Here is a 21,790-nt window from a genome sequence, read left to right as displayed (position 1 = left end):
AAGAATGGAAAAAAAAAAAAGAATTGTAATCATAAAATCCTGTCATTGGATGAGCAACAACCCTTTGCCCCTCCACAACAGTGATTTAAATTTGTCAATACTTGAACAGTTACAACCCTTTACAAATGTGATATACAAATGTTTGCTGCTCATCCAAAGTATGCAAAAGAAAAGAAAACTGTAGAAACACACATGTAAACTTTTAAAATAAAGCAACAGGACAGACAGGGTCTAATGTTAGGGTTCGCGTATTTAAGCCGGACTGCTGGCTAGAAGTCAGTTTGTATCCGGAAGGTCCTGAGACCGGCCAGCTCGACCAAGGTTTTCCGTGGTTTTCCTCGGTACTAAAGCAAATGCTGAGTTGGAGCCCAAATTCCACGTTGCACTGCATGCCTCACATGCAGCCCTCCCATTGTTAACATCAAAATTTCGCCTTAATATAGCCCTCCCAACGTTAGCAAAAACAAGCAAACAAAAATCCGATCATATGCTCTATCTTTACCAGAAGGACAAGCGGGCACTGCCTGGGAACCTTCAAAACTGGAGATATAGTTTCTCCCCCCCCCCAATGTAGTGTCTCACACTACCACCAGCACTTCTCTCTCTCTCTCTCACACACACACACACACACAGAGTGTATCTGTGTGTTCCGTGTGGTTCTCACAGTAAACAGCGACTGTTTCCCTACACAGCAGTAACAGGTTGGACTTTGTACAGGGGACGTAATGTGTTTCCTGTGAGGTACGGACTAAATCTGTATATGTATTTTGTAGAAGGAAAGCTCAAATAATCTCAGAATCGCCTGTCTCAGGGCCGAGATTTCCCGAATTGGAGGCCGCTATGGTGCGCAGTCGACCTCGATATTAACATCACGCCGCGAGTTCTCTTGAAACCGCAGTTCCTCCTCCGAATCGCCTGCCATCTGATCTCTGCAGGGGAGTCAGTGTGGTTCCCGGAAGAGGCATGACGTGGCTGGGAGGTGACAAGGTCGGACCCATCAGCTGGAGCAGCTGGAACAAGCGCTTCGCCCAAAGCGGATGACTCCCCTCTGGCCTCAATTGAAATTTGCTTCACCTCCATAGTTCCCGTGTACAGTCAAGGCAAATCTGTTCCCGTCCGTGCTTAACACCGCGATACGCGAACCTATGGGGGAGTGGCGATACAGGTCCATACATTCTTAATCCGGGCACTAGATTCAGCTAATACGCTAGGCACACGTTCCAGCCGTTTTACCCCAGGGAAAAGAGCTCTCGGTACCCATTTGATAAGAAGCGAATGGACAACAGAGCCCGCGGGACCGCTGGGCTCTCGATTTGCCACATGCTTTCACGTTGGTATCTTGCTCGGCTTATTCGACCCTGAAGATGGAGGCGATATGTTTCTCCGAAACGTCCATTGAATTTCAGCGGAATACACGGCGTTATATACAGAACATATTACTCGCACCTCTGTGGGGAGCCCAGATCTTATATAACTTGTTACTGTTTAAGCCTGTGTGGAGTGGCAGGGCAGGACAGTGTAACAACTGATTCCACACTTGTATACTGTACGTGTACAAGACTGGACGGGAAGCACTGTGACTTGTACTGTATTCAAGAACAGTCGGAAATCTTCCCTTCAGTTGCGTGCTGGTTGAAGATACAAGAACCACAAAAAGTAATAAAAGAGTGCACCAGACAATGTTTTATTTAAGAGCAGAGAATGTTTCCAGCAAGTGGAACAACGGGTGTTTCACAGGTTGGTTTCCTATGAGTCACAAAGTGGAAGAAAAATGTCATCCCTTCTGTTGAGTTGCTGGTTTAGAAACGCTCGCGCTACGGCGGTTCTGAGCACTGCAGGTCTGCGCACAGCAGGGTTTAGGTCCGGAGCCATACGAGGGCTGATTTCACGAACGGAATAAATAAAATATATCTGTATCCACAACTCATATAAATTACTTATCTGGGTTACGACGCCATGTGGTCTGGTACGGTGGTAGTAAAATTTCAATGGAAACATTTTCCTTCATCTATCCTGATTCAGAGGACCAGAACATGAATTCTCACCATGGCCAAAATCTCTATCGAAGCTACATAGTCTGACTGCCGACAATGTTAGAAACCTGTGGACACCTCAGTCGGGCCAGGGGCTGGATGGCCAGAGTTCGATTTCCGACACGCAAGATTTTTTATCATTAATAGCGTTCAGACCATCTGTGGAGCCCACAGTGCCTCCTATACGATCTGTAGCAGAGGGTAAAGCGGCTAGGGCGTGAAGCTAACCATGCACATCAATTGGTGCAGAGGTCAAGAATAGTGGAGCTATGCCTCCACGCCTCTATACATCTTCATGGCGTGTGCTTAAGTAACTAAGCACAGGGATAGCTCTACCTTTTTAGCCTACTTTCCTTATATTGAAGAAACAAAAGTAGGCTTCTGAGGTCCTCATACAGGTCTGTGGGCCTGTTTCCCTTCCCCCAATAAACTTTTGAATGTCTGAACCAACTTTTATAAAACTTGGTATGTATATCATGGCACCTGAAACCATCTCAACGGCGTAACTCATAAATCCATCCCCTCAGTCTATATGTGTATCCCCTTATCGTTGCTAGGCAACGGCTCGGCAAAAACGTTTATCGTGGCACTGGATATACATGCAACAATAGCAGAATTGTTGGACACGTCGTTTTCTATGAGATCCGTGGGTTTCAAGGAAAGTAGGCGATTAGTTCTTCCAAGAACTTCTTGTTTAATCTACCGAGAGAGTCTTGAGACAGCAAAAAGAAACTGAAATCGCTGATTGATTGGAATTATGTTCTGCCGATGCGACTCTACCTACATGCTTGGCTTGCTGTCCGGCTTTTCAACCCCCCCCCCTCCCTTTCAGTCCCAATGGTAGTTGATCGTCACAGGCTACAAAATGTACAAAGTGGTGACGGAAACTCTTGCCAGAACTTACTGTTAGCTTAAAGTAATAACCCAACTTCCTTGAGCAGTTATTCGACTAGTAAATTAATTTATTGTTGCTGTGGAAACCGAAGGTGCACGATCTGGGTCACGAAGCACCACCACTAGACCCTGCTGGAGCCTCTCTGGGAGACAGTTCAAGAACTGTTCCTCCGAGGCGAAGGTTAGATTGTCCCCGTGTTTAATTAAGCACTTTGCCATCTTTCTATCTGTCTTTATCTGTCCGTGTTCCGGAGTTCTGATGACGTGGCAGTCTCTATGCTGGCGGCGCTTTGTTCAAAACTGTGCCTTGCCAAGAAACAGGATATAACGGAATTCACTGCTTTGAGGAGGAGAAAGGCGCGAAAGTGATAAAGGAAAGGAACTGAAAGGTGACGGACGGAGGTACGAAGGAAATAATTCCCGTTGAATTTAAACTTGTTTCCCACTAGCATTAAAACTGCATAATGAGGAGCTTCATAACTTGTACTCTTCTCCAAGTATAATTAGAATGATCAAGTCAAGAGGATGAGACGGTCAGGGCATGTAGCACGAATGGTGGAGAAGAGGAATGCATATAGGATATTGGTGGGAAAGCCAGAAGGAAAGATACCACTGAGAAGACCAAGGCGTAGGTGGATGGACAATATTAAAATGGGTCTTAGAGACATAGGATGGGATGGGATGGTATGGATTGGATTGATCGGACTCAGGATAGGGACCAGTGGAGGGCTCTTGTGAACACGGTAATGAACCTTGGGGTTCCAAAAAATGCTGTGAAATTCTTGAGTAGCTGCAGATTTGGCTTTTCATCAAGAAGGGCTCATCTCCATAAGTGAGCAAGTTTCCACTAGCATTAAAGGGCACTTGCAGAAGAAGGTTCAGGTATTTGAAAAGGCTTGGGATAACGCGGCACGGTGGGGTGTAGCACTGTGTACTGGTGGCGTGCAGTCAGTAGCCAGCAAGTTTGTCAAGACGCAAGAGGTTGCTCTTGGGGATGATTTAATTCTAAGCTATCAGCGGATATGGGTTGCGGTACCCTGCCGACTTGATTTCTGTGGAACATTACTATCTCACCGAATGAAACCACGTCCGATATGATGATGCGTCACCGGACTTTCCTCTCGCTTCAGTCGGATTACTTTGTGGAGAGCAAAGTGTATTGTACGTATGCAACCGTTAAGGAACAGTAGTAGTAAGAGTGAGATCCTCGAGTAACACACAGAACCTACATTCCCACTGCTCTGGTTTCCGTACCTACTGATCCACCGCTGTCATCACTGCCAATTTGTTTTCCTTTTATAAGGAACTTACTTACTACTTAAGTGAGACCTTGCCTACGTTAAATATGTTGGACATAACCTTCAGACTTAATTACTAATGGAGCTGAGCTCTTCTTGAGGAGAAGCCAAATCTGCAGCTACTCAAGAATTTCCCAGCATTTTATGGATCCCGAAGGTTCATTACCGTGTTAACAAGAGCCACTGGTCCCTATCCTGAGCCAGATCAATCCAGTCCATACCATCCCATCTTATCTCTCTAATATCCATTTTTTAGTACTTCGGAAACTCAGGTAAAAGGCAAAGTTGTCTCTGTGCTCAGTTAATTAGGCACTACGCCATGAAGGCGTATGGGGGAAGGGAGGTATATCTACACCATTACTGAACCCGGCACTAGGTGGAGTGAGTGGTCAGGTTTACAACCGGAGAAGGATCCCACGGTACTAACTGGATATGAGGCTCGATGTTCCCCAGAACAGTTCTAAACGCAGTGAAATAGAAACAAATCTCTTGCCCTGCCGGAAATCGAATTCCGACCGTGCCGTCACTATACCGACTGAGCTATCCCGACGTATCTTACTTAATTTTTCGAAGTCTGCTGCCAGTAATTACTTCAGGACCCGAAAGCAAGCGGCGCTAGTGTTGTGCCACGTTACAAGTTCGAGTATCTTCAATGTTGGTATTACTGATTGAAGGGAATCGCAGAGCTTGGTAATGTCATAAGGCTATTTTTTTAAAGAAGGATAAAGTAAGCTAAAAGCGGAGGTTGAAGACATTTCACTTGCTTGTATGCACGGTAGGACAGAAAGAAAGAGGGAAAAAAAAGAAGACATAAATTGAGAGAACAAAACAAGGCGCAATTAAAGGAAAAAAGCAAAAAGCGAAAAGCAGAAAAGAGAATGCCCAAAGAGAACCGAACACAACGCATTGAGGGTGTAGCGATCAGACGATTCGGTTGCTATGGTTACCGCACACCCTGGCTGCTATGTCGTATACGTGCCGGCTTGTGGCTACTGCTGCAAATGGAATTCGGTCTCGTGACTGCAGATCCTGTCCTCGCGTTCATGTAGCAACTGACTCGGAACTCCGGCGCCCTCCCTACAGCAGACGACGAGGCAATATTGACCAAACAACCAGACTTGGTGTAGAGATATTCCTGTGCTTAAATAGTGAAGCGCTATGTCTTGAAGACGTAGCGGGCAGTGGAGATATACTTACTCATGAAGCTGAGCCCTTCTGCAGGAGCCACCAATTCACAGCATTTTATGGAACCCGAAGGTTCATTACCGTGTTCACAAGAGCCCTCCACTGGTCCCTATTCTGAGCCAGATCAATCCAATCCACACCATCCCATCTTATCTCTCTAAGATCCATTTTAATATTGTCCACCTACCTACGCCTTGGTCTTCCCAGTGGTCTCTTTCCTTCTGGCTTTCCCACCAATATCCTATACGCATTCCTCGTCTCCCCCATTCGTGCTACATGCACTGCCCACCTCATCATCCTTGACGGAGTGGAGATATAGCTCCACCATTCTTGACCTCGGCGGTGAGCGGTCAGCTTCACTCCCCGGCCGCTTTACTCCCTAGGAAACAATACCCGGTACCAATTAGATAAGTTCCAGAGCCGGCCTGGACAATGTGGAGTAGCGGGAATAGAACCCCAGCCGGCCAGCCCGTAGCTCGTCCCTACACCTACAGAGCTATATCGGCTCCTCCATGATATAGGGTAGACAGCATGACAACCTTGTCGGCGGTGGCTGGCGACTAATTTCCCACTTGGCATTTGCGAGGTCGCTTTTTAGAATTCTGGAAATCTCACTCGGCCACTTGTGGCGCAGAGAATGTCAAACTAAAACACAAAAAACAAATTCCGTGGCCTGTAGTCCGCAAGCGAACCGCCTCTGTGGTCTACTGGTCAGAGTTCCTGGCTACAGATCCAGAGGTCCCTGGTTCGATTCTCGGAGCTACCAGATTTTCTGAGAAGTAGTGGGTCTGGAGAGGGGTCCACTCAGCCTCGTGAGGATAATTGAGGAGCTATTTTAAGGAAATAGCGGCTCCGGTCTAGAAACCCAAGATTAACGGCAGTGGGGATCCGTGACGCTGACCACGCGACACTCTCTATCCGCTAATGTTGGCACTAAACTTCGCTGGCAAGCGGCGGTCGCTCGGTCGGTATAGTTGATGTCAAACTATATCCAAAGAAATAATGTTCCCCATAATTAGTGAGTCACCACAATTAATCTATTCTTGCTAATTATATATTTGCTCTTATTTCAAATATTGTAGCCCCTTCGTGTATGATATTTGAACAGATGCACATTAATTAAAAAATTATGGAACACGAAGGACATGAGTGTCAGGAAGAAGGACCGCCCCTCGGATAGACGAACATGGGTCACAATCGAACGACATTAATACTATCTTATTTAATCTCTTCTTAATATAACTTAACGAAGATTTTAATCGCTCAGATTATGTAGAATCGAGCCTCAAAGTCAATTAATGACTGGAAGGAAAGCAGTGGCATCGCTTGAGCTAATGTCGCAGGATTTGCCTGGAGCTCAGGATGACCGGTCCTCAGGCCGAGATACGAACACGGACATTAGCCTCTCAACTGCGACGTTCACACATCTCCGCCTCCCTTTCCAGGAGATTGTGAAACAAACTCCCGTTCCCTTCTCTTGTAACCACAATCGTCTTGCTTGTCCGGTGTCACAGCCCCGTTCTCATCTCTTGTAACCACAATCGTCTTGCTTGTCCGGTGTCACGGCCCCGTTCCCTTCTCTTGTAACCACAATCGTCTTGCTTGTCCGGTGTCACAGCCCCGTTCTCATCTCTTGTAACCACAATCGTCTTGCTTGTCCGGTGTCACGGCCCCGTTCCCTTCTCTTGTAACCACAATCGTCTTGCTTGTCCGGTGTCACAGCCCCGTTCTCATCTCTTGTAACCACAATCGTCTTGCTTGTCCGGTGTCACGGCCCCGTTCCCTTCTCTTGTAACCACAATCGTCTTGCTTGTCCGGTGTCACAGCCCAGAAAACCACAATCTAGATTTATCTTTCATCAAAACAAAAGGAAATAAACGGACAAGCAATACATGTCAATACTGTGACATGTAACCTATTGCCCCGTAACAGCTCTGTAAACAGGCGGTAGTACAACATCCGTTGCTAGGGAACAGATCTGTGGACACGCTATTTCCCCGACAACGAGAGAACACACCCATCTTCTCGTCAAAAAGGATGTTACATAAAGACTACTTCGCAAGAGTTCAGTTGGAATAAAAAATCTCTGGTCGTGGGCCTCAAGGGACCTGTAGCCAAGATGAAATAGTTGGCTGTAAACCGCCAATCGTGAAGTAAATTTGACTCTGACTCTAAGGCCAAACATATTCATAACAGACAAACCCATCTTCTCGTCAGACAGGACGTTGCCTAAGGACTATTATCGTAAGGGTTCAGTTGGGGAAGCAAATCTCTGGCCGTGGGTCTCAAGGGGCTTCACGCCAAGACAAACTGATTGGCGGTGAACCGCCAGTCGTAAAGTAACTTTGACTTTCTGTTGTTGAGTCGGTCACTCCCGTGTGGAGGCGGGTTCGGATACCTCCACTGTAGTCCTGCGAGCCTTAGGAGGCGACGAAATTGGAACCCCGTGCCCGGGGGTATAACTGGGCCACCCTGTTCCTGGGGGATATATGTACAGGGACATGGCCCTCCAGGTTGGAAGGTTCTCGAATCCGAGACAGTAAAATGCAGGACTCGGACCAAAGAATGACTGCACTGGCGAGGACCAGCAGATTTTGTAAACGACAGACCTGTCCTCTCGTCCGAGAGGATGTTACATGAGGACTATAACCGCAAGTGTTCAGTTGAAAATAATACTGGTTGTGGGTCTCAAGGGGCTTGGCGCCAAGATGAACTGAACGGCGGTAGAGCACCAGTTGTAACGTAACTCTTGAGTTGTTGAGACAGTTGAGAGTTGAGTTGTGAAAAATGAGAAGCTGGTTGCTGAGGCCGGGGACAGTTCGGGAACCAAGAGGAAGGTAAACGTCCGCCGTTGCGAGCCGATGCGAAGCAACGACTACTGAAGACTGCGAAGACTTTATGTGTGCTGTAGTTACAGCGAACTTTGGAGCGTGTAACTCAGCGAGACTGCCGCAGTTATTCATAGCTACGTTCTGTTAGTGTGCAATAAATCCGATTACCAATCCAGACCCCGTCTATAGTCACTTAATCCCGTGATGTTTTGTAAGGGGAAGACAAATCAGTACAAGACGAGACCTCTCGAACTTCTTACAGTAGGAGGAGAGGCTTCTTTTCGGTAGGTGAATACGTGTATGTAGCTAACCCAGCAGGCCAGTATACACTGCGCATGTTCCACAGAGAGGGGCACATCAAGAGATACAAAACACAAAAGAACTGTAAACTCTAACCATTAACAGTGTGGACAGTACCTAGCAGTGGGGCGTACAAAACCCTGGAGCTGTAAGACTGGAGTCCATATCTCATACATGAATAATTCAAAGTGTACCCTTCGCTTGAGTCAGCAGTGCCAGTAGCAAACCCTGCCTAGACGGACAGAGTTCTTGTGGTTACCTCTGTCCTGCATGTGAAACCTATGGCCCGAGATCTAGTGATTATGCTCTTTGAAAACTGATTCATAGGTAACGGTATGGTAGAGTTGTCCCCGTATTTAATCAAGCACCACGCTATGAAGACGTATGCGGGAGTGGACGTATAACTCCACTCAATCATAACTTTGGTAATAGTTGTAGGTCAATGGCTAGTTTCATGCCCTGGCCGCTGTCTCCCGGGGGGCGGGGGAAGAGCCACCTGTATTCACTGGATAGGCTCCCGAGACGGTTTGGTAGCATCAAAGAGGAAACGAAGTTCTTGTATCTTCAACCGTGCAGTTGAAGTAAGTAAGTAAGAAAAGCTATCCCTGTAGCAGGCCGTGGAGCCCCATAGGGTTGTCATATGTTGAGGTTCTAGACAATCGGCTCATAGATGGAGGCAAGGTTGTCAGCCCTACGCGCCGGCCTCCCTTTACCCCCAAGAATATTCCTGGTACTCATTTCTGTTAGAGGCTGAGTCTACCCAAGGACCATAGTGCGGCTGGAAGAGTTAGGTCAATTTAAAAAATCCAATGATCTCATCGGGACTTGAACCCGCGACCTTCCAGCTTGTAGCATAGTGCCTCAACCAACTGCGCTACCGCAGGTGAAGGCAGTACGTTATTCATAAACGTCGGTGGGAACTTACCGGACTATACGGCGTTAGATCTCAGAAGATAGATCTTTAACTACAATTAGTTCAACGAAATTATGAACTGACTGCAAACAATTTGATTTGTCTCATTCTGGTCCGTCACACTATTAATTACAAAGTGGATAATTTTCAGTCCAGTTTGACATACAAGTTTACAACACTTCAGTCTTTATTCGCCTTACATGTTTCGATTCAAAAGAATCATCCTCAGAGGCGCACCACTACGATCAGGAAACACTGTCACATAAGATGTTTTAATAATATGCACTTAAGCTATGAATAATGCTCACTGCATAAATTTTGTTATTATCACGGTTAGTTTTGATGTTGTCTTAGGCATTCACGATGACGCTTCTTGAAGTGTAGATTTACGTATGGTGCTGTTTCTTTTAAGCGTATTTGCTGGGTATTCTGTTCGGGATTTTCTACTGCACGCGATACTTTTCCATACAATAGACTCCAAATGTATTTAAAATTGTATGGAAAAGTGAGTATCATATCGCGTGCAGTAGAAAATCCCGAACAGAATACCCAGCAAATACGCTTAAAAGAAACAGCACCATACGTAAATCTACACTTCAAGAAGCGTCATCGTGAATGCCTAAGACAACATCAAAACTAACCGTGATAATAACAAAATTTATGCAGTGAGCATTATTCATAGCTTAAGTGCATATTGTTAAAACGTCTTATGTGACAGTGTTTCCTGATCGTAGTGGTGCGCCTCTGAGGATGATTCTTTTGAATCGAAACATGTAAGGCGAATAAAGACTGAAGTGTTGTAAACTTTATGTCACACTGAACTGAAAATTATCCACTTTGACTGCAAACAGTTTTCACTGCGCAGTGATATTATCTGCTTTTGTGCAACCCTCGAAATGCGCATTGTACAGAAACGTAGTTCAGTTAAACCCTGTTTAACCTGCGGGGAAAGGCACTTAAAGTACAGTTGTCGTGTAGAAACTGTCACGGACCTCTGGCCATTTGTTACGGTAAGAGAAAGGGACAGTCAGGTAAACTGTTACCAGGACAACGCTATTGTAGTCAGCGATGACCTTGTGGTATATGTAGCCTACTAGGGCCTAACTAGCTTTGCGGAGGAACATGATCTCTCTATCTACCATGAAGATGGAGGCACAGGCTTATCAGAATCGCTGGTAACGTGTTATCAGACTACATGGCTTCATATCCCGCATGAGAACATTTGATCTCTCACGTTAAAACTCCAGCAATAGGTCGAAACACCTGTCACCATTAGAGGTCTGTTACATGTCGAGACATCTTCCACTGTGCCATGCACAACACACACGGGGTCAGACTCACACATCCTCCACTCCCTTTTCGTAACAACCAGCAAACAGGTCATATTCTCAAATAAAGGCAAAGTTGTCCCTGTGCTTATGAAATTAAGCACTACTCCATGAAGACGTATGGGGAAGTGGAAGTATAGAGCCACTTATTCTTGACTTCACCACTAGATAGAGGTATATATGACATGAATTGGCGAAACAGCCTTTTCTGCGCCACGTCCGTCCTTGGGAAAATGCATCCAGTTTGCAATTCTTTGGATCTCGAAATTTTCTTTTCTTTACAGAGCAAGGTCGTCAACCTTGCGACCAACCCCCAACCTGGGAAACCAGGTCCCTGTATTTATATCCCTCAGTGACAGGGTGGTCCAGTTACACCCCAAGGCACCGGGTTTCCTTTTCTTAGCCTTCTACGGCTCGCAGGGCTACGATGGAGGTATTCTAGCCCGCCTCCACACTAAAAAATAAAAAATAAATAAACTCCGTGATTTTAGTCCGCAAGCGAACTATACCGACCGAGCGACCGCCGCTTGTCGGCCAAGTTTAGTGCCAACTTTTGCGGATAGAGGGTGTCGCGTGGTCAGCGCAACGAATCCCCACGGCCGTTAATTTCGGTTTTCTTCACCGGAGCCGCTATTTCCTTGAAATAGCTCCTCAATTATCGTCACGAAGCTGAGTGGACCCCGTTCCAGAGCCGCTACTTCTCAGAAAATCTGATAACGCCGGGGATCGAACCCGGACCTCTGGATCTGTAGCCAGCAACGCTGACCATTAGACCACAGAGGCAGTCCTAACCCGCCTCCACACAGGGATTAAAATATGGTTTGACAAATATCGAACCATGGTAATCCGACTTGACTGCATTGTGAGAGACGTGACCAGGTTACTGCTTGCCCCGAGCCCGGCCTGTAGCCTAACGTCCGTCGGTTCATGTCGTTATTTATATATAAACTGTAATGTAACTAAAAGTAAAGCTGTTCCTGTAACAGGCCATGAAGGCCCATAGGGTTGTGAGACGCTGAGGGTCCCACATTATCTAGACAATCGGCTCAATGATGGCGGTAAAGTTGTCAGCCTTACGCGCCGGCCGCGCTTTACTCCCCAGGAGAATTATAATTAATTCCTGGTACTCATTTCTGTTAGAGGCTGAGTCGACCCCAGGGCCATAGTGCGGCTGGATGGATTAGGTCCATTGAAAAAATCCAGTGACCTCATCGGGACTTGAACCCGCGACCTTCCGGCTTGTAGCATAGCCCCCACCATATACAAACTGTACTAAACTGAAATCCAGTAATCCGAACACACAGTGCTTCAGTTAGTTCGTACAGTCGAGGTTGAGCTGCACGAGTATATCCCGGCCCGGCGAATGCAGCACTGCTTTACATGGTGGTGACACCAGGAGACCTGAACACCGGGTACAGCTTAGCTTCCTCATGTTCGGTCTGTTGCACAACTTCGCGCAACAGGCATGTGACATCGGGCGGTCAGCCTGCCCCCATCGAAGGACGAGCGTGATTCAACAGACCTACAGGTAACGAGGTTACGGTCTTGTGGGGGTCTGACACCGTGGAGATAGGCCCACCTGCCCTTCCATCGTCACTTCTCCACTGTTCATCTACTAGGAAAATGAAGGCAGAAGGTTCCTCGGAAACGTCGGTATCTGTACTATACAGAACTAGTCGGTGTCGCAACCTGGAGAGGCTGTATCTTAATATTGAGCGCTGCGAGAACCCCAAATCAACTAGGCAAGTTGTCCATGTGCCTATTTGGTTAAGCACCACATCATGATGATGTATGGGGAAGTGGAGGTATAGATCAAACATTTTTAACTTCGGCACTAGGTGGATGTGGGTAGTCAGCTTCAGGCCCCGGTTGCTTTACCCCCAGGGAAAGAACCCTCGGTTCCCATTTGATACCAGGCTGTGTGGGCCCCAAAGTCTGCAGGGACGTTGTGGAGGAGCGAAAAATTTCTTTCCTCTTCCAAGAAAGGATGGAGAAGTGAAGAGCAGTTTCTCGCGTGACAGCAGCAGCTGTAGCGCGGGCTGCGTGAGATAAGATACAGTCTGATGTACACAGCCTGGCCTTGTACATTATACACGTAACAAAAGGCTGCCATGAAGTATGCATAACTCCACGGAGCAGAGGCGCCCCTGAGTGGTCGCTCAACTACTCAAGAATTTCTCGACTTTAATGGAACCCGAAGGTTTATTGCCGTGCTCACGAGAGACCTCATTTGGCCCTAACCTAAGCCAAAACAATTCAGCCTATACTACCCCTTCCTGTCTCTCTATGATCCAGTTTAATATTATCCTCCCCACATATGCAGATATGTAAAACTATAAATTTTATATACAGTACATACATATGTACTTGCAAGTGGCAGGGGACGGACTACTTTCAAGTACACATGTACATAAGTCAGTGGCAGTTAAGTCTTTCTGAAGCTGTCCATGACATTTGGCAACTGGCAGAGCTGTCCTTCTGTCACAGACGGCGCCTAAGAAAGGCTTAACTGCGACTGACTCACTACAGTGAGGTAAAGTTGTCTCTATGTTTAATTAATTACTTAAGCACCACGCCATGAAGACGCATGGGGGAGTGGAGGTATAGATCCGGCATTCTTGATGGTGAGTGGTCAGCGGTCAGCTTCAGGTCACGGCCGCTTTTTCCCCTGGGAAAGAGCCCCCGGTACCCATTGGACAGGAGGATGGGTGGGGTCCCAAGGCAGGTCTGGACGCCGTGAAGGAGAGAAAAATCTCACGCTATCGGGAATCGAAACACGATTCCTTGGCCATGCAGTCCCGTAACACGGCGATATACATACTGAGCGTCTTGACAAGTACGAGGCAGTCAGTAAATAGGTCACAAATGGAAGTAAAAGGGCTCTAATGGACGTAATGGATTTTCTGTATCACTAGGTAGCAGCATAGTCCGGCTTCATGACAATCTAGTTAGCAGATGCACATGAGCATGTTCAGAGGCTGGTTTCAGTAGTCAATATTGCGGCCGTGCTTGAGGAGTGTACTACTGGAAAGCAGCGTCATGTTATGCGATTGTCTGGGGCAAAAAGACTCACTGCAAATGATATTCATAAGTAAATATTTCTTGTTTAGGGTGGGAAGTGTTTGTCGCGTAAAGCGATTCACAACCTAGTGGCAAACGTTTCGCTGATGACGAGGACGGTGAACCGGAGGTGCGGAAGTGGCTGAGACAAGAGTCAAAAAACGTCAATGCTGCGGGTTTCGACGCGCTGTTAAAGTGACGGCACAAGTGTATTGATGTTGATGGAGGATATGTCGAGAAGTAAATGTTTTTTGCAGTTTCGAATATCACATGTCATAAGTTTCATATCCATTTGTGACCTATTTAATGACTCTCCCTCGTATTGCAATTAGGTCTTGGGCACCAAAATGGGGCTCGACAGCAGGACAAACCGACTGACCGGCAGCTAGCCACGAGTAGTCCATTTGGGAGTAGAAATCCCGGCACTTGTTGCGGAGGCTGGTTGTTCGCACATCGAAATCTGCTGCAGTTCATGTTCACCGAGAGACATGGGAGAGGAAGAGGCTCCCATTGCTGATATGATCAGAATGGCTTCAGTGAGAGCGACATGATTCAACTTCCAAGGCGACCTAATAATGTCACGTTGTTATTCACAAGTCGTGAACTGTTTCCTCATTTGTAAATGCTAATTCCACCTTCTCCTCACAGCACTTGATACTAAAAAGCATGCTCTTTCTTCTAAGTTTTCGAACAAACGCAACTGGTGAACTTAAAGGACAGGCTTTGGCATTAATATACGTGTACGCGTTGAAAATTCAACCTGCAAGATTCAGCAAAAGCTGAACGATGAAGTTCATAATCTGTTCTCGCCATCACATAGTACTACCATAATACAGAAAGCATGATGTGGGCGGGGCATGTAGCATAGGATAACAAATGCATACATTCTGGTCAGAGAACCACGGAAGAGACCACTTGGAAGACCAGGCCTAGGTGGGAGGATAATATTAAAATGGATCTTAAATAAACAGAGGGGTCGGTGACTGAGTATATTTCTCTTAGAATAAGGGTCAGAAATTGGTTACGAATTCGGTGGTGAACTTCGGGTTCCATAGATCTGAGGAGTTCCTTGACTAGCTTATTAAAAAGGGGTTCTGCTCCATGGAGTTACTATATTATTAAAGCTATCTTCTTCAGTAATTCGTTTTCACGCATTGCTAATGTACACGACCCTTTCATTTGTTTCACCTCAAAACGTAAAATGATTCAGATTTCTGTAAACAAAGGAGACATGACCAAGGGGTAATCTGCAACTTAAACTGAGGATGGCAGTATACCATTTATCCTCGGTGGTACAGCGGCTAATATGCCCGCATGTCACGCGGAAAACCGGGGTTCGATTCTGCGGTTGGGGATAATGTCTCTCTTTCTGACAGAAAACATTAATAATTGTACATTCTCGAAATATGCGGAAACACTGCATGTATCTTTGTTTCTGGTATATATTTTGGGCAGCAATTGACCCTACAGAACTGTATTTCCATGAAAACATCATGCTTCTACTTAAGGGTGTTTCCACACGTATGGATTGTCTGTGCTCACTCACAGCAATGTCCGAACAGCAGTGTAGATAGGACACAAAATATGGTGCCCACACCAGTACACATATTCTGCGCAACCGGGTTATAAATTTTAGTTTTTGTTCGTGTTCTATTAGGATGGGGGAAGGGGAGGTTGGGATTGGATTCATCTGACTCAGTGACTGGCTCTTGTGAACACGGCAATGAACCTTCTTGTTTAGTAAAATTCAAGGAATGTTTTGACTAACTGAGCAACTGTCAGATTCGGCCGCGCCGTAGCTCAAGCGGTTAGTTGCTGGCTTCCCTCCGCGGCGGCCCGGGTTCAATCCCGGGTCTGGTCAAGTTGGATTTGTGGTGGACAAAGTGGCGCTGGGGCAGGTTCTCTCCGAGTACTTCGGTTTCCCCTGCCAATCTTCATTCCACCAATTGCTCCACAATCACCCTCACCTATCATCTGGGGCTGGTACAATAGACCTAAATGACATTTGAAATTACTTCTCTTGTAGCCTCAATATTTATGGAGCCATAAATGGAATTCTGTACATATAAAAAACCAAAATTTTGCTTTAAACGCATGGAAAGAACACAACTTCTACCCATGTACAGTCTGCTGTTGAAGCGAGGATGCCACAGCTACGAAAATTACGTCAACATTTCACGTGTACAGTCTATAGGGCCAGTTAGTTTTCGTGGAAGTCATTGGAAGCCGTCTATCGAATTTCAAGCGTTGGTAAAAACCAGTACATGTTGTGAGACATCACCTTTTGCCAGCAAGAAAGGTTCAATGTCATGGCTTCCCATGCTTGTATAATTATTACTTGGGACAGTCACACTATCATGCATTGACGTGGGACTGCGGAAGTATATATTTATGCACAGTCGAAAAGTAGTTCACTTCTGCTAAACATCTAACGTCAGCAATTAGTACTCCTTATACGTGTAAACAGGGAACGGAAGTGGTAACCAAGCAGCAAAATTCTACGAAGGATTTTACAGACCAACTGACCCTTTGTTTCCATGTACACCAAACAGCGGCTTTTCATTAATATCTCACGACGCCACATAGTAATGCTGTCACGTGGGCTGTGCCTGCTTATCCCTTTAAAGGCCAGTGGTTATTATACACGAGGTGCTATCGGAAAGTTCCTGGACTATTATTGTTGTAACTTCCTCGGTGAAAGAAGGTGAGAGGGGAGGCCAAGGTCACGTTCTGCAAGCCTATTGCATCAGCCTGCTACGTGGCACCGCGTTGTGAACAAGCATTGTTTTTACAGTAGTGCTTTTTCGACTTCGTTTTTCGTTTTGTCTGCGATGGATAGCAACATCGAGCAACGTGTCTGCATCAAGTTTTGCGTGAAGCTCGGTAAATCTACTACCAAAACCCTTGTAATGCTTCGTGGGGCTTTTGGAGAACATTCTTTAAGCCGGACAGCGGTTTTTGAATGGCATTCACGTTTCAAAGCCGGTCGAGTGTCAGTTGAAGATGATGAACATTAAGGGCGACCAAGCGCCAGCAAAACGACAGAAAATGTTTAAAAATTTCGAGAACTCATCCACGAAGACCGTCGCCGAACAATCCATGAGCTCGCAGACACCGTTGGGATCAGTTATGGAGTCTGCCAGGAGATATTAACAGAAAATTTGAAAATACGCCGCATTGCTCTTTCATCACAACAACGCGCACGCCCACACGTTCCTGAAAACCAGAGAGTTTGTGACTAACAAAACATGGTTATCGTTCCCCATCCTCCCTACTCGGCAGACTTAGCCGCCTGTGATAGCATTAACCGGTTGGGCTTTGTAGCGGAGACATGTTTCCTGTGAGGTACGAACTGGATATATATTATTTGGAAGAAATTCCGTCTTTAAAGGATTATTCTTTCTTGTGCCCATACTTTGAATCGTAACCATCAGCCACACTGCTGCAATTTTCTGGGATTGCCTGTACATTCTAAACTCAGGAGTCAGAACATCACGTGTTTACTCGAGCAGTCGTGAGCCACGTTGTGCCCGAAGAAAGAGAAAGAAATTCAAGGAAAACAGAATACGATGCACAGGCTACGATGAAATGTAAGCAGGCCTACACAATAAAATGCCGATCGCGAAAGCTGACAGCTGATGGATGAATCATATCCCAGCCGATGTTATTCCTCACGGTCACCGCCGAGAGACCCTCAGATCTAGCGAATCATGGAACCTTTAACGTCACTGTATCAACTGCAGCGGTTATTTAGAATCGAATTATGTGACAGGATGATCGCTTTCCGTGAACCTGAAAGGACTGAGGCGAAAACAGTTGTGGCCTATTTCAAGATATGATACTATCCCTGTGGAGCGAGAAATTGACTCAAAACCCTCAGTCAAGGTAGTCGGTAATTCGGTCGACATTCGAAATGGGCACTTCCCAATACAATTCAAAATACCGTTTGACCCAATTGTTCTGTAAGATGCCCAGATTTAAGGCAGTAAGAATTCTGGAAATCGAGAAAATTACTCAAGGAGGAACTTCTGTCTTTTCCCCGAACTGCAAGACGTTACAACGCAGAGAGAAAACTGTAATTTTCACAGGCACCTGTGTAAGAACCTCAAATCGAACATGTTCCCCTGTATGACAGTTCACTGACGTTTCGAAGGAACATACTGCTTCCGTCTTCAGTGTCGAAGACAGAACGACGCAAGTAACCTGAATAGTGAAGCCGTTTACAGCCTCTTTCTTGCTGGTTGCTTGGCTGGTTTACTCTTCGGCCGTGAAGATAGAGGCAGTACGTTCCTCCAAGATGTCGGCGAACTTCTACTAGTCTGCACGGCGTCTCGTCTCAGAAGACAGCAAGCTTCATATTCACGCTGCGGGAATTTCATTGTTACATTTAAGCGAACAAGAGAAGACGAATACGTACAATTGAGTGACACAAGGAGAGGGAACATCTTTCTACGAAGTTCACAGACAAACAAGAAATGATACGGCACAACAAGCCGTGTCTGGTACAAATGCGCCGACTCTGAAACAAGTGCGAAGTCAATGGACCGAATTTATCGCAACGCTTATATCGCATTTCCGCTCCGGATGTTTAAATTTTGCAGCCGCACACAATAGCAGTTTCTCATTGTTCAATTAAAAAGGTTTCCGAAGTATCTGCAACATTTGCTCACAACCTCGTCAGCGTTTCATACATACCGCATAAATCTTTGCGTTATCAGATTTGGTTCTGTAGGATCTGAGCTTCTGACAGCGGTGGGTATGAATACGTCTGTCCTCTGGGATATAACGCCGTGTAGTCCGATGAAAATAAACCGACGTTTCGGAGCAGAATGTCGCCTCCATATTCAGGCTGAAATAAGCGAAGCAACAAACCAGCATAATAAGGCATAAGGAGAGGCATGTGCTTCATGCTGGTTTATGCTTTGAAAATAAGAAAAGTAGGCTAATAATAATAATGATAATAATAATAATCACGAAACATTCATCTGTAGGCGCTTTTCGTTTCTCGTCCAGTAACTAAACTGTTACATCTGGTCACATTTCACGGCCGTCAATGTCATAATCTTTCGAAAGGATAAATTTCTCGGAGTCGTCAAAATAGTACATTAATAGGATAACCTGTATAGCATCAACTGTATACGTCAGTAATTACAGTACATTGTGCGGTAATGTACAAATAAAAAAAATTAAAAAAGTGCATCGGCCGGGAATCGAACCCGGGCCGCCCGCGTGGCAGGCGAGCATTCTACCACTGAACCACCGATGCCTGAAGCTTCTACTATTATATTATTTACAGAAAGAGTATATTTTATATATTCTAAGCCGTTCATATTTACGGAGCAGCTGCAAAGGTTTATTGCAAGTGTACACGAACAGCCCATCTGTTTCGTCTGCGCCGAGCCAGACGGCCGGTGTTCAGTACCAGTAGAGACTCACGGAATATTCCTTTCATTTACACGCCCCTTATCGCTCCCTGATTACACAGCATGTTCTGGCACCTTCTTCTGCATCCACAAAACGTTAGGGAGTGCCATGATGCCGCGATTAGAAATCGTTCTACGTTCGGGCCTATATTTTTATCAGTATTGATCAATATAGCGTAGCTACAAGCCGGAAGGTCATTGGATTTTTCAGTTGACCTAATCCTTCCAGACGCACTATGGCCCTGGGGTCGACTCAGCCTCCAACAGAACTGAGTACCTGGGGGTGAAAAGCGGTCGGCGCGTAAGGCTGACAACCTTACCGCCATCTGTAAGCCAGCTGTCTAGAAAATGTGGGAGCCTCGAAGTCTCACAACCCTATGGGCCTCCACTGCCTGTAACAGGGATAGCTTTACCTTTACTTCCTTTACTGATCAATATAAAATGTCTGTTATCAGCATCCGTTTGCACAGAGTAGGATATCCCAGGCAGATACGTGTATTATTGACTGACTGACTCAGCGTCCTGCTACACTAATAACAACTGGCTCTGATTAATTCGATCCCGGATCGTTTTTAACTTCCTCGAAAAAAATTCAATTGTCATCAAGGGAAACGACGTGAATCTCCGCATGACAACAGTAGCCAGTGACGGAACCAATCAGGCCTGTACATAAACCTCGCCATGATCCTCTGAAAGAAGTGGAAAACCACAACAAAAGAAGATGGTGAAGCTGACTGTGGTCACGATCTTAAGGGGGTCACCTTCACAGAACTCGGTTCCTTCGTCACGGACAAAGTCTTCGTGCTAGAGATGCAGCAAGAGATCTTCCATGCACCGATGTAATGGACCATTAAGAAGGCATCGTTCGGTCTATTTCTGAATACACTTTCTTCTTATTTCTACAGTCCGTCACATCCGAGCAGACAAGTTCTCTTCAGTCTTATCGAGCATTACCTTCATTCTACAAAACAGATAGGCCTATTTCACGGGCACTTAACTTCAACCTTCAACTTATACAAACCATAGGAACGAAATAGGATATTTTCACCCCAACAGGTTCGTCTCTACAAGATGGACGAGGTTTTCAGCATCGGGTACGAATACCGATTGCGGCTCGTCATCATGTTGATGCCCACGAGGACTCCTTGAAGGACCAACACCGGAACTCGGTACGATTCTGAGCCAGTTCAATTCAGTTGCCGTCTTCACAGCCTCTTTGCACAGGATCCATGTCATCCTGGAAGCTGGCTCAAACTGTGACGCGACGCGTCTGACATGTATGTGAGAAGTGACCGTTTGAAATGTCGGCCGGTACAACAGCCCTTCCAGGCAAATCCCGGGACAGTATCTAACAATAGGCCAAGATCAAGTCCTTCCATATCCTTTCCAATTTGTATTTTAATAATAATCCTGTCATTCGATAATTTATGTTGAACTTCTGAGGACATCATTAAGGAAACCAGAAATGAAATACGAACATAAGGTCCATCCTACTATCATTCTACCATCTCTTTCTCGGTCTTCCAAGTGGAACCTTCCAAGAGGTTCCCAAATCAAAGTTCTGTGCGAATATTTTATGTTCTCGTGCAATCTACATATCCAGTCCATCATGAACTCTTCGATATCACTATACTAGCACAGGCCTATTTGATGACCTATGCACATTACGGAGCCCCTCGTTATGCCAATAAGTTTCACCCATTAAAAGTTCAAATAGTTGCTCAATTTTCTTATATTTTAACCGTAAAATGGGTAAAGCTGTCCTGAAGACGTATGGGGCAGTGAAGGTATAGTTCATCATTCTTAACCTCGGTACTAGACGAGAAAAGTGGTCAGCTTTACGCCCCGGGGAATAGCCACTGGTACCTGTTGGACAGGAGTCTGGGAGGGCCCCACAGTCGGCCTGAACACTGTAAAGAAAAAAATGACTTGCCTCTGTAGGGATTCGAACCCTGACCGACCAGCCCGTAGCCTGTTGCTTACCGACTGAGCTATCCCGGTTCATATGTTTTACCTGTAAGGCTTCTTCTGGGCTACGACCAGAACTGCTCTTGGGGACCATCCATTTACTGTCAAGACGGCCTGATCATGAAGCTGATTGCTCACATTCTAGTGTTGAAGTCTGGAATACGTAAAGCTTTGCGTACCTAGAGCCATCATGACTTGTTTCTCAGAAGCACCGATACACACGCGGCATTGCGTGAAGCCTGTCGAGCTTCTAGGGTCTACTTCTGCTTCAAAATCGGTAGGTCCTGAGATCTATTCCCTTAGAAGCCTTCTATCTGATTATCACCCTACTATTACGTGGTTTCAGTACCTCCAACCAAACGGTAAAATAAAATTCTTCCGTATGCTTAATCAATCACTACGTCACGAAGACGTATGGGGAAGTGAAGGCACAGCTTCACTCATTCTTAACCTCTGCAGCAGATGGAGGTGAGTAGTCAGCTTCGCAATCCCGCCGCTTTACACCCCACGGAAATAGCCCCTGGAGGCTGTGTGAGCCACAGAGCCTGTCTGGACGT

General features: G+C 45.9%; 1 non-coding gene across 1 annotated transcript; it reads right to left on the bottom strand.

Moving 5' to 3' along the window:
* Positions 1 to 19,037: 19,037 nt before the first annotated feature.
* Positions 19,038 to 19,108, bottom strand: Trnag-gcc. Its single transcript has one exon. It is a non-coding gene; the product is annotated as a tRNA-Gly (tRNA).
* Between the last annotated feature and the right edge of the window lie 2,682 nt (positions 19,109 to 21,790).

This window comes from Cryptotermes secundus, unplaced genomic scaffold, assembly GCF_002891405.2.
Source record: "Cryptotermes secundus unplaced genomic scaffold, Csec_1.0 scaffold870, whole genome shotgun sequence".
Classification (NCBI taxonomy): domain Eukaryota; kingdom Metazoa; phylum Arthropoda; class Insecta; order Blattodea; family Kalotermitidae; genus Cryptotermes; species Cryptotermes secundus.
Note: the sequence above shows the minus strand (reverse complement) of the source record. Positions and strands in the feature narration are given on the sequence as shown.